Source organism: Lissotriton vulgaris, chromosome 7, assembly GCF_964263255.1.
Source record: "Lissotriton vulgaris chromosome 7, aLisVul1.2, whole genome shotgun sequence".
Taxonomy (NCBI): Eukaryota; Metazoa; Chordata; class Amphibia; order Caudata; family Salamandridae; genus Lissotriton; species Lissotriton vulgaris.
Genome location: NC_141695.1, coordinates 480,404,700 through 480,422,033, shown reverse-complemented (window position 1 = coordinate 480,422,033; position 17,334 = coordinate 480,404,700). Strand labels below are relative to the sequence as shown.

Below are 17,334 nucleotides of genomic sequence, written 5' to 3'. Positions count from 1 at the left end.
AATAGAGCCAAGTCTCTTTTTTATAATGAGATGTAATAAATGTACAAGTGTGTTAGACATTTTGTTTTAGATAGCGTGACAACATTTTCCTAAGCCAAGCCCATTGTCTCACATGCCATTGAGGCCCTCATTTATTAAAAGTGACGCATCTCTGCGAGAAAACAGCGATGCATCACTTTTCATTGTGCCCTCCTTGCGATACGAATGATTCGTCATATTTACAGTATGACCCATCATGTCGCAAGGAGTTACAGATACGTCAGTATTTCCGACGTATCTGTAGGCGCAAAAATGAAGCATTGCTGGAGTGTTTCACAAAAGTAACGCAACTCCAGCAATGGGTCATTTACACATGGGCAAGTCCCATGTTAAATATGCCTGCTTCAGTTTTATGCCTGCCATTAGGCAGGAGTAAGATATTGAAGCATTTGCATCCTAGAAGTGGCACTGTGAAATCTCATAGATTTCCCTGTGTCATTTCTATGACATTTTCTTGCATCGGAACACCCAGCTGCATACATTATCCCTGCGCAGGGATAATGTGACGCAGGGGTTTACAAAGTGACGCATCTATCTAGATGCGAGGCTTTGTTAATATGGTGCCTTTTTTACTCCGCTGGTTCGTCACAAAAAGTGATACAAGGGCCCAAAAATAAGCCCCTCAATTTTCTGATAGGTATAGATGGGGTAAATGGTGTACCCAATGATCCGTATATTTGTATGCAGGCAATTATTTCCCCAAACATGTGAATAAATAAGGCCTCTAGCGCTCCTCTCACTTCATGAAGTGCACAGTTTGCAATTTTGATTTTTTCAATAACGTCATTTATAGTACTTTGTGTGTAGGAGAAGAATGCTTTTAGTCAGTCTGTTCTGACATTGATGTGATATATGCACGTTTTTTGTTTGTTTAGTATGAATATATGACATTGGTACTTTTTGCAAAATTCTCAATGTGAGGCATCTTCGAGTAATTTTTATCTCTGGGAAGAAATGATTTGCAAGAGGATATCTTATGGGGTGTAATGGTGATATGTGAAATTAGAAGGAGCTATTTTTGAGAGGGGTGGTGTTTTTTCAATAGAAGAGAGGTGGAGAATTTCAGATTTTACTGGATTTTATTTCAGGGAGAATGAATTCATCCTGTTGCCAGATTGTCTAGCAATGACTTTAATGGAGTAATGTGAGATAGGCTCAAAATATTAAGGTGACAGGATGAAATCTCATGTGACTGGAGCTGTGCCTGAACTAAGCTTCCCACCTGGCTGGCCGCTCCCAAATCCAACAAGGTCCACATGGCCCACAAAGCTAAGGCAGCCCCCTCACTGAACACTTTACGAGGAGTGTTAGATTTCCTTTCAGTGGTGGAGTTGAGTACCAAGTGGTGCACAGAAGCGGCCCATCTATTTGCTGGTGCGGTTTGTGTCCTTAGGGCGCCTCTAATCTCCTGGGGCCTCATTTATGAAAAGTGACGCATCGCTGCGTGAAAACAGCGATGCGTCACTTTTCACTGCGCACTCCTTGCGACACCAATGATGCTTCATATTTAATGTATGACGCATCATGTCGCAAGGACTTACAGATACGTCAGTATTTCTGACGTATCTGTAAGCGCAAAAGTGACGCATTGCTGGAGTGTGTCACAAAAGTGACGCAACTCCAGCAATGCGTCCTTTCACATGGGGAAAGCCCCATGTGAAAGGGCTTGCGTCAGTCTTACGCCTGCTGTGAGGCAGGCGCAAGATTTTGACGCAACAGCATCCTAAAAGTGACGCAGTGAAATCTCATAGATTTCACTGCGTCACTATTACGAGCCTTTTTGCGGGGGAACGCCCCCTCTGCATACATTATACCTGACGCAGGTATAATGTGGCGCAGGGGTTTAAAAAGTGACGCATCTACCTAGATGCGTCACTTTTTAAATATGGCGCAACAAGGCGCATTTTTTACGCCGCTGGTGCGTCACAAAAAGTGACGCACCGGCGGCGCAAAACTGACGCAAGGCCTCATAAATAAGGGCCTGGTCTCCAACCCTCCACTAGTCCCTATTTGAGTCAAAGAAGACACAAGAAGGGTTCCTGAAACATGGTCCCCAGGCTCTCTATGTCGGATCCTTGCATCCTGGAAATCCAATATTATAACTACAAATATGAATATAACAACCTGATACATTCTAGCTAGTAACAATAAATGGCAATTGTAAATCTCATTTCTGTATATCAAACCCTGTATAACCGGTGGAGAATGAGATTTGGAACACAAAGGGGGAGTCTGGGAAATGTGCGTAGGTTGCAAAGAGCTCGAAATACAGCAATCTCTTTCAAAGCAGAGCCAAAGGGTGACAAGACCATTGAGGAAGGCCCCAGACCCTGTCAAAAGTTCCGAGCCGGAGAAACTGACACCAAAGATCTTTGACTGCTTTACAAAAAAGGAAAAACAGCAGTCTGAGATCCCTGAAATGATTCACAAGATAGCCAATAAAGACCTTACCCCAAGCACTCCAAGTAGACCAGGAATTTTTGGGGCTTCGGGTCTGACACTTCTTCTAGGACAAAAGGAGGATGCTGTAATGAATGAGCAATTTGCAGACCCGGGGGCATGTAAGTATTTAATTTTGAAACGACTACTACTACAAAGACTCCCTGAGATTGTTTTGTATGATATGACTTTGCTTTTTAACCCTCTAAGTAAGAGTCTCGAGAAAGAGTATACTTCAAAGAATCTGAAGCCCGAGCTCCCAAGCCAACTGGTGTCTCTTTTGAAATAGACTTTAGTAGTGATGAGGAACCAGAAGTGGCATTTGAAGATTCGAAGTTAAAGAAGAAGTCGATTGACTATATGAATGAGATGAAAAATGAAAGTGAATAAGATAAATGATCATTTACACTACTGGCCACTCTAGAAGCAATGAAAATTAATTAAATACAATTCAGATAAAATAAAGGGCCAAGTAGAATTGGTGCAAAGTTAGAAATCATAAATATTTTGATTACCTGAGTCCAGTGGCATTATACAGACAACATGGATTAAGGTAACTTCGGAACAAAAAAAGTGCTTGTTACCCTAGAATAAACAAACTTAGTACATTGTCAGAGGTGCTATCCTCAATAGTTTCAGATTTTAAAAAAAACAAATCACGGTGCATCCCTTTCAAAGGGCTCTTCATAAAGAACAATTTGTGACGTATGCAAATATGGAGACACCAATGAAATGTTGAGCACGTCCACTCAGCCATTTGCTGGACACATCAAATCAGCCAAATACTGACAACTAGGAGTTAAATGAGCACATCTTTCCAGAAGTTACAATAATCAATCATAGATTACAACAAACAGGCATAGAGCAATGTAAGACTTCACCAAATGTAAGGTTTACATATGCTTTATTGGCAACTGTAACACCAGAGTAGATGTGACAGTGGGAACACGTTTTCCCCCTCCTCCTTGATCTGCCTGCTCCTTTAGTAACTGCCCTATAGAATTCCTCAGTTACCAAGGAGCATTACAACGTGCATGACATAACCTCGTCACATAATACATCTTCCCTTTTCATAAATAATAAAAAACACTTTAAATTAAAATATTTTAAATTACAATGCAATAGAGAAAGAAGAACAATATAACATCACTAACATGTAACTTAAGCACATGCAAACCCAAAAAGCCTAAACCAATGTCAACATTTTACCTTTAATCACTTATTATTTCACACTCATTATTAGATAACTACTTATATTTATTTCTAGTACGTTTCTCCTTTTCCTTCACTTCAGCTCCATCCACACTTCCACCAGCAACCTCTTCTCTCTGATTATTTGTTATTTTCCCTATCTTGCACATCTCTGGTAATTTCAGTTACAACTTCCCGACCGTTCACACACACACACACACTACTTTCATCTTCTACAGTTTCTCCTGCTACCCTTTCTCCTGTGTCCATCTGCTTCTCAGACTCTTCCTCTTTCCTCAATCCAACAATCGCTAATAGCCCAACATCATCCCAGTCCATATTTACATTCTTATTGGTAACACCTCTATTTCATACCATCTCACCATTAATTACAGCAATTCTTTTAGAGTCCCATACCTTGCCATCACTCAACACGAGAGCATTACAAAACGCTTTCATTACCTTCACAGGTTCAGTGAACTGACTTTCCCCTTTCTTGTATCGCCAAGGTGTCCTCACCTTGACCATCATTCCAACTTCCATCTTAGTATGTTTAGTGTTCTTCCTCAAATCATATTATTCTTTATATTCTAAATGGGTACCCACAATTGTTTCCTAACATTCTCCATGGAAACATTTGCATTAACTGAATGTACTAACCACTCTAGGTTAGCTTTGGTCCTGGCTTCCCTTCCTCTCATAATTTCAAAAGGTACGACAAACAAAGCAACATGTGTAACAGTTCTATACATCCACATTTTTTTTGAAATCTTAATGATTTGTCAGAATTGCAACAAACAATGCATTCTATCACCATTCTATCCACAAATACAGCTAAGCTAGGCCACCAATACTACTTTTTGACTACTTGTTTGGTTTTGACAATTCCTCCATGTCTTTCATGACATAAACGGACAAGTTTCCTCCTGACGTTAGACTGCAGGAACAACTATATCGACCCTTCTCATAATGCCAACTTCCACTGATAATTTGTTCTTCATTTCCTAAAAATGTCTCAAAATAGCAGATAATTCAGATTTTCTGAGCCATACGGATTCAATGAATGTGACTAAGCATTGCAAAACCGTATCTTGAGCACACTCTCTTTCCTATTCCTCTTTATGAACATCAGCAATGCCTTGATCATGAATCAGGGCTATTCTGAACTGTTCCCATTCATATTTCACAAACTCTCGAATTGCATTCTTGATAAAAAAAAAATGTCTGTTCCATTACTTTTGCCTGGAACGTATTCCATGCTGTAGGTGGAATCTCATGGACATTCTTGCTATTCTAGTTGAAGCACTATACATACCCTCAGTCATCAAAAGTATAACAAGCAGCTTATGATCAGTCCTAATAGTGCAAGCTTTAATCCATACGAAAGGTCTAAAGCGTTCTAGCAATCACACATAAGCCAATGTTTCCTTCTCCATATCAGAGAACTTTTCTTCCATTGGTGGCAATGCCATTAAGGCATAAGGTATTATTCTTTTCTGACCCTTGACAATGGCAATAGCAATTTCCTCAAATTTTTTCTGGGATTTGAGGGACCAGCAAAATTGACTTTTGTTTTTAAGTAATTGGCTCACATTGTATATGTTATTAGTGAACCCTTCAACAAACTTGGAGAAAAACTCCACAAGTCCCAAGAATGATCTTAATTCCTCTATGTTTACAGGAGCATGGGCATTGCTGATAGATTCTACTAATTCAGGTTAATGAGAAATGTCCTCCTCACGTAAAGCATGACCTAGATATGTCACAGAATGCAGAGCAAATTAGCGTTTAGAGTATTCGACATTTAAACTCCTACCTTTTATGATTTCCAGCACATTGTTCAAAGTTGAATCATGTTCCTGTTTGTTTTTACCACAAATTAAATGTCATCCTGGAAGCACCTTATGATCTTCATCCTGCCGAACAACTGGTAAATTAATCTCTGATATACCGCTGCAGCGGACACCAGGCCAAAAGGCATTCTCATATAATGGTAACACACCATTGGCTTGATGAATGCAGTGAATTTCTTAATATTGTCGTGTAAGGATATTTGATGGTATGCTGTGGATAGATCAAGTGATGTAAACCACAGTGAAGTATGCGAGCTGATGCTTCCATGTGCGCCACCATTAGCGGATGCGGCAGCCCCTGCCAAGGAAGTGAAGGAGCACTGTACGCCGATCAGGACAGCAAGCTTGCAATGGCATCGGCCGTAATAGTGCTGTCAAACAGGCCCCACTGAAACTAACGAACAGGAACTCTGATACCTGTGCCAATCACTGGAAAAAATAAGAGGCTCAGCTGAATGGACAAGTAGAGAAGTAAGGCACTACAAGTATTATGGGCATTCCCGCAGGTGAGATCACTACACCACCAGGAGTCTGGATGAGCGGGTCTTGCCACCTGTTGGGCTGCTGAGACAGAGAGGTTGACTTGTGGTGCATATTTTTTGCAGCTGCCAGAGTGACGCTGAAATTACATGTTGAAACCTGCTGGTCAGATGAAAAGAAAATAAACAGGCACAGAGAGTAAAAACAAAAAACAGAGACAGGTTACAGTTTCTTGAATTGACCTCTGTATTACAGATAAATAGTGTAGATTCAACAACACTCATCTTGATTACGAAGTTGGGAGGAAAGACTGCAATAGCTGGCAATTACCACAGTTGAAATACATACTCATACTTTCCCTTCTCAATAGTTTTGATTTGATTTGATTGGGTTCTTGTATAGCGCGCTACAACTCCACGGAGTATCTTGGCGCTTCAACTCCTAGTTGTCAGATATATGCTGAGAGATCGTGATGGTAAAGGATCAAAAACACAGAGAGGGTCAGAGCAACGCTTTACAACCGGATTCCGACAGAGAGTAGATCCAGGTTTTTAGGTCTTTCTTAAAGTTGAGTTCATTTGTACTTTGACGCAGAGGCAAGGGAAGGTTGTTCCAGGCTTTCGACCCGATGACTGCAAGGGATTTTCCTCCCTTGGTCGTTAGCCTGAATCTGGGGACGTAGAGCAGATTGGTTGTGGATGACCTAAGAGTTCGTTTCGGCTGGTAGGGTTTAAAATACTTCCTCAGGTACAACGGGCCATGTTGGCAACAGGCTCTGTAGGTGATGGTAAGTACTTTAAAAAGGATGCGCTTATGCACCGGAAGCCAATGCAATGCATCCAGTGCTGCCGATGCCGAGGACCTTCTGGGCAGTTTCAGGACAAGCCTGGCGGCTGCATGCTGGAACATTTGCAGTTTGTGCAGGGCCGATTTAGTCAGGAAATTATGAGCGCAACAGCCACTGTCCGCCTGGCGCTCAAAGGAAGGAAATCGAAGAATTTTCTGAGGCTTTTAATAGTTCTAAAACAAGCCCCTGCTACTTCTTTGGCTTGTAGATTGAAGGACAAAGTGTTGTCGAACTTGATACCCAAGTTACGGGCAGCATTAATTGTCTTGGGGGGGGGGGCTTCCACCATTTCCGGCCACCAGTCCTGTGGTGAGGAACAGTTATTGGGGCCGAAAGGGACGATCTCCGTTTTTGCTGAATTACATTTTAAGTGATTTTGAGTCATCCACTCAAATGTTGCTGATAGACACTCTATCAGCATTTGTTCAGCATTTGTTTGGTTCTTATCAAGGGTCAGCACAAGTTGGGTGGCATCAGCATAGGCAATTGTACTGCTGTTAAAGGTGGAAATAAGTTCCAACAGGGGTACCATATAAAGGTTGAATAGGGTAGGGCTCAAACTTGAGCCCTGCGGCACCCCCGAGGTCAGGAACTTTTCCTCAGAATGAAAATTGCCTAGCATGACAACCTACCGCCTCTGTTCCAGATAGTTCTTAAGCCATTTGAACACGGTTCCTGCTATGCCAACGTTGGTCAGGCGATGTAAAAGGATAGCATGGGACACCATGTCGAAGGCTACAGATAGGTCTAATAGGATCAGGACAGCCATTTTGCCCTGATCTAAGGCAGCACGAATGGTTTCATTTGATGATAGAAGAGCTGACGCCTGTAACAATTTGTCAAGTTCCTTTTGCAGCTCCTCCCTTAACAAGATAACCATACTCCTGGCTTTGTGAATTTTTGTCTGTGCCGTATCTATGTAGTATACTATGATACTCAAAATCTGTGAGATTGCCAATTTTACCTGAGAAAACTTTGGGAACTCTCTTTAGGATTACATTACCAATGCACTCACTGTCACCCACAATCATTACAGGTTTGAAAGAACTGTTTGGGTTAAACATCATGTTAAGATTACCCTGGTTGTGCCACCCCAGTACAGATGGCCCTCTTCTTGCACAACGTCATCAATCTCTCCCTCGAGACCACGACCTTCCAAGAGAGCTGGAAACACGCCGAGATCAACGCCCTACTCAAAAAAACCTATGGTAGACCCAAGATAACATGATACCTCGAGGAAAACAGAATCCTGGACCCTTCTCAGTCATGGTTCTGCAGTAACCACAGCCCCAAGACTGCCCACCGACGATATTAGCACCCTGCTGGACAATGGTGAGACCGCAGCACTCATCCTCCTAGACCCCTCCGCCGCCTTTGACACCGTTGGCCCCCACACTCTACGCACATGCCTCCATGCCGCAGTGATCCGAGACAAGGCTTTGGAATGGACCACCACCTTTCTCTCCTGCAGAACCCAGAGCCTCTGCCTCCCCCATTCTGTGCCAAAGCCTCCGAGATCATCTGCGGCGTACCCCAGGGATCCTCCCTCAGCCCGACACTGTTCAACATTTACATGGCCCCGCTCGCACATGTCGCCTGATAGCACAACCTCAACATAATCTCCTACGGCAACGACACTCAACTGATCCTCTCCATCACCAAGGACCCCATCACCACCAAAGCCAACCTCCACAAAGGAATAAAGGCCATCGCAGACTGGATGAAGATCAGCCGCCTGAAGCTCAACTCAGACTAGATGGAGGTCCTCATCCTTGGCTCCAACCCTTCAGCCTGGGACGACACCTGGTGGCCGACGGCACTGGGGGCAGCCCCGACACCCACCGACCACGCACTCAACCTGGGAATCATCATCGTCTCAGCACTTTCAATGACAAACCAAGTCAACGCCGTCTCCTCCTCCTGCTTCAACACCCTCTGCATGTTCTGCAAGATCTACAGATGGATCCCGACAGATACAAGAAAGACAGTCACCCAGGCCAAAGTCAGCAGCAGACTCGACTACGGAAACGCCCTCTACGTGGGAGCCCCGACAAAGCTCATTAAACGACTACAACGCATCCAAAACTCCTCGGCACGGTGATCCTCGACGTACCACGAAACGGCCACAACCCTCCTCCCACTGAGAAACCGGCACTGGCTTCCCGTCAACAAGAGGATATCCTTCAAGCTTGTCATCCACGCTCACAAAGCACTCCACAAGACCGTCCCAGCCTACCTCAACAGACGGCTCTCCTTCTACATCCCCAACCGCAAGCTATGCTCCGCCGACCTGTCACTCGCCACTGTCCCGCACATCCAAAGAACAACCACCGGCGGGAGATCCTTCTTCCATCTCACCGCTAAGATATGGAGCACCCTCCCACTGAGCCTACAACAGACCCAAGACCTGCTGACCCTCAGGAGGATACTCAAGACCTGGCTGTTCGATCATTGGTGCCCCCCCCCACCAGCGCCTTGAGACCCTCGAGGGTAAGTAGTGCACTTTACAAATGATTGATTGATTGATTGATTGATTGATTGAAAAAAGAAAGACAATCAAGCCAATACATGCATGGTTCATCCCCAAGAGGCCAAAAAGTTAAGGAATAATTTTGGGTACACATGAACAAGATTACCAATAAAATGAGGAAAAGAATACTGTTTTCAGTGCCCCTACTTTAACTCTCGGAAGGGACTAGTTCACCGTATAATTAAATTATACTATAGCATTTGAGACAAAGAAAATACCAGCATCCGTAAAGTTCCCCCACTCCTCCAGATATTCTCGGCACAGAGCAGAAACCTTGTGAGTAGCTGCGCTTCAATTTCACGTAGCCCGCATACATACAACAAGGCCGCAGCTAATAGGAAGGCTGGGTGGAAGAGTGGTCCAAGAAATCAAGCCCGCTGCTGAAGCAAGCGTCACTGGATGGTCCTTCTTCACTCTTAATAGAAGACACGTTGTACCTTGTCACTCTCCTGTAGAAAGGTGGTGCAAATGTGAGTACATCACAAAGGTTGCTAGGAAACACCTTCATGAGGGGCTTTCAAAAAATGCCCCATGTTAAAAGCACTGGAAATGTTGCAGCAAGTGAAAAAACAACCACCTTCACCAGTAATTCAAGACTCCGCTGTAAGAGAATTTGCTCCAATAGAAAAAAATCATTTTTCTATCCTCAATCATACTATTCTTTGGAAAGTTTCCGAAACATCCTTATGAAATCCAAAGAACTTCTGAAAAAGGGGTTCTGTGCTGTTTCAGCTGCTCTTTGCCACTTTGGAAAGTAAGACTCCAGCAAATGCTAGGTTTAGACAAGCTTTATTGGTAACTGGAACACCAGGGTAAAGGTGACAGAAGGATCACCTTCACCCTCCGCCTTGCTCTGCCAGGTCCTCCAGTAACTTCACCACACAACAATCTAGTATTCTCTAGTTACAAAGGAGCCAGACATGAGCATTACAAGATGCATGATGCATGACTGTTAGACTTGACATCTTTTTGTGTGTTTTCCCTGTCTTTTTGCTTTCTGACCTCCCGGTTTTGACTCTGTTTTGCTGGTTTTGTGCTCCTGTTGTAAATTTTTGGTATGGATTGGTGATTCCATGATTAGACATTTGATTTGCTGGTCAGTCCCTAGTACAGTGCACTGTTTGCCCAGGGCCGGTAAATCAAATCCAGCTAGTGGGCTAGCAGCACTGGTTGTGCCACCCCCATAAGCAGCCGTTTAAAGGTAACTCAGATCTGCCACTGCAGGGTCTGCACGCACTTTGCAACTGCCATATCGACTTGGCAAGTGCACCCACTTACCAGGCCCTACCCTTCCCTTTTCACACATAATAGTCATCCCTAAGGTTGGCCCAAAGTACCCCTGTTATAAGGGTGCAGTGTATGTGAAAGGTAGGACATGCCCTGATCTGCGTGGCATGTCCTGATAGTGAAATATTACCAATTTCATTTTTCACTATTGAAAGGCTATCTGGCCCATACGAAAGGCTGGGTGTTTATTTATATCTTCCTGTTGGGACCGGATAGAAAAATAAATTAAGTTTAGTATGCCTGAACTCAGAATCTAAAGGTGCATCTTTTAGAAAAGGTGATTTTTGCATCCTGTGTTTGAAAATTCCACTTTTAGAAAGTAGGTTTTTTCTCGCTTAGCCATCCTGTGTGCCTCTGCTAGGATGTGGATTGTCTGTCTGGCTTTGGAGTTAGAGGGGCTAAAGATATGCAGTGGCTCCAGAGAGTCTGATGGGTCAGGACTGGGCTGAATAGACATGGGCTACATTTAGAGAAGTGGGAGAAGATTTCCTGTCATCTGAATGGGCCTGGTCTGCCTTCCGTTAAGCTGTCTCAACCCCCTGCCAGGAAGCTGAGGCAGAAAGGAGTAAACTGATTTGGACTAAGCACAGACACTCTCTGCCCGAGAGGACAAAAGGATTTGGGGTATAAATATTGGGGCCCAGACCCCAGAACTACAGAACTCTTTTAGAACCAAGAAGAGCTGGAGAAACTTTGAGGAGGGACTACTACTTTGATGATGTGCTTTGCTGTGTTGGCCTGCCGTGCTACTTCTGTCTTGGTCTCACCAATGCTGCTGGATGACCATCACCTGAGGGTACCTCATGCCGTGCCGCTGCACTTTGTACCGCAGCCCAATGCCTTCCGATGTCGACGCTCCCGACTTCACCCGTGAGGAGTTTGATCTGCAAATCGTGTGACTTCAAGGGCCCGACGACTCCTGCACAGACCTCCGGAATCGTTGCCTGTGTACGCCGGCCCTACGGGGCTCATCAAGAGGTAGCTGACGTCCTACATTTCTAGAGGTACTATTTTGCTGGTCTTCCCAACACCATAGCTGGTCTGTGACGCTGATTGCTGAAGGCTTGGCAAGAGGACATGCTGATTACTGAAGATTTCTGGAAACTGCAGGGTGGATTTTTATTGTTTCTGGTCTTGTTTTGAATCTATACAAATATTGGATATTTTTCTAAACTGGTGTGGTGTCCTTTTGTGTCTTCACTCTACTACTGTTGGCTATGTGCAAATGCTTAACATACTGCCTCTAAGATAAGCCTGACTGCTTAGCCAAACTACCAAGGGGATGAGAAGGGGTTATTTTAGGAGTGTAACTCCCTTGTCCTGACTAGAAGGAAGGGTCCCTACTTGGACAAAGTTGCAAACCCTTGCCAACTAGAGACCCCCCTTTCTAACAATGACATAACACCCAGCCTCGTTATTAAGTAATAATCCGCTGTTAAAGGAGAGAGTGCTCACACTTCCAAAATTAGAATGAATGATAACAAGAAAGGCAAGAAACAAATGTACCAATTCACTACTATGTATAGCAATAAACAACATTTTAAAATGATATTTTGAGCAAAGGAAAGAGCAGGTGTGACAACTAGCTAGCACTCAAATCTTACCAGACAGTTTACAGGGAGAATCACAGTTAGTGATTGCTGTAAGCTGTGAGGTAAAACAGGAAATACCCTCATTACAATCTGAATTAAAATGTCATGTAATTTCAGGGATTGAAGTGAAAGCTGATTTTTCCTCAGCGAGGCCAAAAGAAAAAAATATAGAGCCAGGAGAAAAGCCCCATGGCCAGACATCGGTAGAAAGGTTACAATAACGGGAACACTAGAAATGTGAGTTCAACAAACATTGTTCAAGAGGTCAAAATGATTAAAAAAAGGATATTGCAATAAGAAACTGTGATGAATTCAGATACAGGCCAAGTCCTCTCAAAAATAAACCAGAAGATCTGTTTTATTCACAGAATAAGAAGATCTTATTCCACTTCGAATATATTTCCAAAGGTCCACACCATTTTTTAAATAGGGGCAACATATGACATTGCTGAGCAGTTTATGCCCTCTGGTGCACCTGACAAATAGAGATTTAGAAAGTATAGAGTTCCTTCCCCAACGGGGTATACAAATTAATTAGCCAAATTCCACAACCTGGCATAGGACAGAACAGGCAGCCCAAATTGTCCATGAATTAAAGGCTTTCAGCAAATTGGGGTAATAAGATCATACTATATATATATATATATATATATATATGGAAAGTGAAAAGGGACAACTGTATGACACTGCCGTGAGAAGGAACGTTATGTTCGAAACGTGTAGGCGATCACAGTGTGTGGAATAAACTGATTTAAATTACCAAGCGGAGTGCCAGAACTTTTCTTTTTGGAGAGTGGATATATATATATATATATATGTTACCTACTGGCGGTCGCCAGTAGGTATATATAGTTAGGATTTTTTTCCTATGGAATGTTTGAAAATTCTATGTTGAATAACTTTGGCGTTTGTGGACGGAAACAGCTGAAATTCTCAGGAACATGGCACATTTTGTTCCTGAGCAGCCCCTGAAAATATGGGGGGGGTTCCGTCAAGGGGGGGCCGAGAAAAAAGGGGGGTCCCAAAACGCGTTTTTAACATTGAGTTTTCCATAGGGCGGTTGGACTCACTTTTAGCTCGAACGGCTGAATGGATTTACACGAAACTTGGCAAAATTGTAGATATGGTTTGCCCGACGTGCCTTTGCTATGTCTCAATATATGTGCTCCAGTGGATTTTGAGAAATTAACATTTTAAAAAACAGATATATCTGTGACAGCGCTCCGGTTAGCGCTCCGGTTCGCGTACCTGACGCGTAACGGAACTTCGCGAAGCGAAGCTGATTGGCTCTCCGGTGTCTGTCAACATTCTAAACAGTCCGGAGCGGCCGCCATCTTGTCTCTCGGTAGGATCGAGAGACAAGAGGAGGAGAAAAACGAAGGGGGAATTTAATGAAAGGGGGCAAGGTAGACCCCTCTTGACCCCCTAGGAATGATGTTGGGGTTATTAAAGGGTCCCGTGGGGCAAATAAAAAAAAATGATTTTTCGCGGTAGAAGCGCTTCCCGGTACGCGAACCGGGTCGCTCACCGGTAGCATAACGGGAGTTCGCCATTTTGTGTTTTGTTTTAATTAAATCACAAGATGGAGGAAAAACAATGTGGGAAATGGATATAAGGGGGCACGGGAGACGTATCCTGACCCCCTAGGTTTTCTGAGGGTGGCTGAGGAGGCTCATATATGTTGATACATGTCTTCCAGCGGCTGCGCGTGAGCGGATTTTTTTTTTTGCTGTGTGACTTCTGTTACCGTTCGATTCGAAGGAAATCAGGAAGTGTTGACCGCCATTTTGTCACTGCGAGTAAATATATTGTTCATTTCAAAGCGTTGGAACATGGAAAAGGGAGAAGGTAGAGATTGTCTTGCTGCGTAGTTTTTCTCAGGGTGTGCAGTAAGGCCCCGGTTGTGCTTATACTCACGGTGGGGTCTTCGAACACTTTAGCAAATGATGATCCAAGCTGAGGCAAAGGAGGGTGTCAGTCGGGGGGGGGGGGCAATGGTGCAGTTTTCAATTCCATGTCTAAGTGTTAAATCTCGTTTGCGATGTCAACATTATCGGCGCCACATTGTCCCCACTCAGGCACGTACGCTCTAGCAAGCAGCAGCCATTTTGAAAGCGCTATGGCCCCTCTGCCCCTCGCCGGTCCCCAGCGCGTCTCCCTGGCGCTACGAACACCCCCCCTCTCTGACCACCCCCGTTCTCTCTGTGGAAAATTAATCTGTATTGATAAACATTGTCTGCGCCATCTTGCCTTTTTTCCAATGCCACACTTTTCTCATGCATGGCAGCAATTTTAGATGCCTTGACCAGACCCACTCTCTGCACGCCGCCGATCCTCAGCACGGCTGCCCTACCACCCACCCCGCCCAATAACCGACAAACCCTATACAAATGAAAGTCTGCTGATACCCACTATCGGCGTCACCAGATTGGACTAGATCACGCACAATTGGACTATGTCTTTTTCTGGTTATACAGTAACATCTTTGTGCTTGTTGCCACATTACAAATATATAGCACTCCAACAAAGTAGTAGGATTATAACACTTTAATAACTTATAAATATATACAACGCTCCAACAAAGTAAACACGTTAAAAAAAAACATTTTAAACAACTATTTACATGGCAGCCTGCTGCAACATCCATCTCAAAGCATTCACCGTCCGCTTGACACTGTCCCTGCCCCTCCTACCCCGGAGTAGCAACAATGGGCTGCTTTGGCCTGTCTTTTAGTCGGCTTTGGGCTATAAAAAGCCTACAAAATCCGTCGGCCTGTGAGGCGGCGTCAGTAGCGGACCATTGTGCGAAGGCAGCACAACGCGCCGAGATCCGGACGGCACCGAAGTGGTGTCCAGCAAGTTGCCGCACTGGTCTGGCCATCCTACAATGCTGCGCCGAAAAACGGCGTGGGGCACCCCAGGGGGGGAGGCGGCGCGAACGGTCCTCCCCCGCCTCCCCAGGTGGAGGCTCCTCAGCTGCAGTGGGGCGCCCCTTGGCGTTTCACTCGCCATCCAGCTGAGTTGCGCCCGCTCTTGTGGCACAGTGCCTAATCCGCCATCCAGCTGAGTTGCGCCCGCTCTTGCGGCTACAGCGTATAGCCCACCATCCAGCTGAATTGCGCCCACTCTTGTGGTGCAGCGATAGGCGGCTGCCACAGGACTCTCAAAATGGCGGCCGGCTCTTCGGATTTGGGCCTGGTCCACTAAAATGGCCCTGGGACACCTTGGAACTCGGACGCTTGCCTGCTAGGGCATGGGCCCCATTCCCGAAAGCGTCCCCTCAGCCTTGAAGATTCTACAAAAGTCACCGGGGCCTCCGACTCCTGCAGGCTTCCGGTGGGGAGCGGCTGCCATGATTGCTTGCGGAATGGCCACGACGGAGCCACAAGATGTGGTGCTCTCATGCTGACGCCAGCTTCAGTCTGAAACATCCAGAAACACTGTAGACCACCAATTCGATCAGTCCGATGGAGCCCCAACGTGACCCGGTAGGGAAGAACTTGCCCTCCCCTCTTTTGACTGATGGTTCTTGTTGCCTATCTCTTCTGTTGTCATTTAACGGAAACTTTTTCGACTGCTGAAAGGGGTTCTTGTCCGACCGCTGGTTGGTGGAGACATTTTGACTATATCCTGGACCTGCCCGGCCTCGCCCAAAATGGGGCCAGTATAAATGGGACTCGCAACTCCTTGTTGTGTACTGGTTGCCCAGCCTTGATATCACGAGATACGTATGCAGTTTTGAAGCACATGGCGGGCGGGGACGAGTACTGATTGAACATTTGGACATCCCTATTGATATTAAGTTCTGATGTGTTATTGATTACTGTACTATTGAAAGTTCGAATTAACGTCACCCATGGTTCTTGCCCGCAAATGTATATCTAGATAATTTTATTGTAACTGGCCCTGTCGTACTTTAATTATAAAATTTACGTCCACCGATTCCGCAACTGTTAGACACCTTAGTTCTTGCAACCTAATGGCCCGCCCGTTACGTTCCTCTACAGTGTAAATGTCCCCTCATCATATACGATTACAGTTTGCTCCGTGGCCGGCCCACGTGGTTATAGGCCCGTATTTGTATACTGACATTTTCACAATAAAGGTTTTTTAAACAAAACATGGTAGTAGTACCTAGATTGGTAAACTTTTGAATAATAGCCACTGTTTTCGAATCAGTAAAAGGCAAGTGAAATAAAGCAGCCCGATTACATGACGGTTAAAAGGTATAATACGCAGGAATGCTGTAAAAATAAATGGTCAAGGGCTGTTGTGTTTTCCACTCCTGCAACATAAAGTGATCGATAAGAATCCGATATTCAGGCCTATCAGCGACTAAGACAGCAGGCCGAGCATCTTTTGCTCAACGGCTCCCTCATGGGACGAAGAAACGCCATTTTTCTCGAAATAGGAATATTTTACTTGCAGGACAGTTGTAAATTTCCCGGGAAAATACATTAGCCTGGAACATTGTTAGTGATAAACTGTAAATGCATCTGGGTCCTTTGCTTTACAAGTCAGAGTGAGAAAAAAAAGGTGGGGGTTTCATCATTTGGGAAAAAAATAATTCTAAACCAATGAAAAGTGTTATTTTTAGGTCATATGACCAAGCCTTCCATCATTAGGAAACCAAAAGTAAAATGAACCAATGAAAAGTTTTATAAACAAGTCACATGACCTGTTATGCTTACGTTACGCGCTCCGCGCCGCGCCCCGGATCGCTTCCAGGGTGCTGCGCTTCGCGCCTCGGTTCGCGTTCCGGAGCGCTTCGGGGTGCGCTAACGCGGCGCGTCATAAGACGCATTACGGGGTAACGTGATACGTCGCGCTTACACGCCGCGTCACAATGTTGATTTCTAACGTGGTAGTTGCGCTAACGGAACGTTTACCGGTTCGCGGACCAGATCGCGGAACAAAATGAAGCTAACGGGGAGCTGCCCGGTTCGCGGACCGGCAGCGAAACAAAAAAAAGAATTAAAAAAATATATATATTACAAAAATATAAAATATATTTTTCAATTAGAATAAGAATACATTTTACAGCTTTTGATATTTGCTATTAAAAAACCATTGAAA

General features: G+C 44.5%; 1 protein-coding gene across 1 annotated transcript in view; it reads left to right on the top strand.

Annotated features, from left to right (window-relative positions):
• LOC147701913 (cytosolic phospholipase A2 gamma-like) overlaps positions 1–17,334 on the top strand; it is a 1,137,524-nt gene that overhangs the window by 252,581 nt on the left and 867,609 nt on the right. The gene's annotated exons all lie outside the window — the stretch shown is intronic.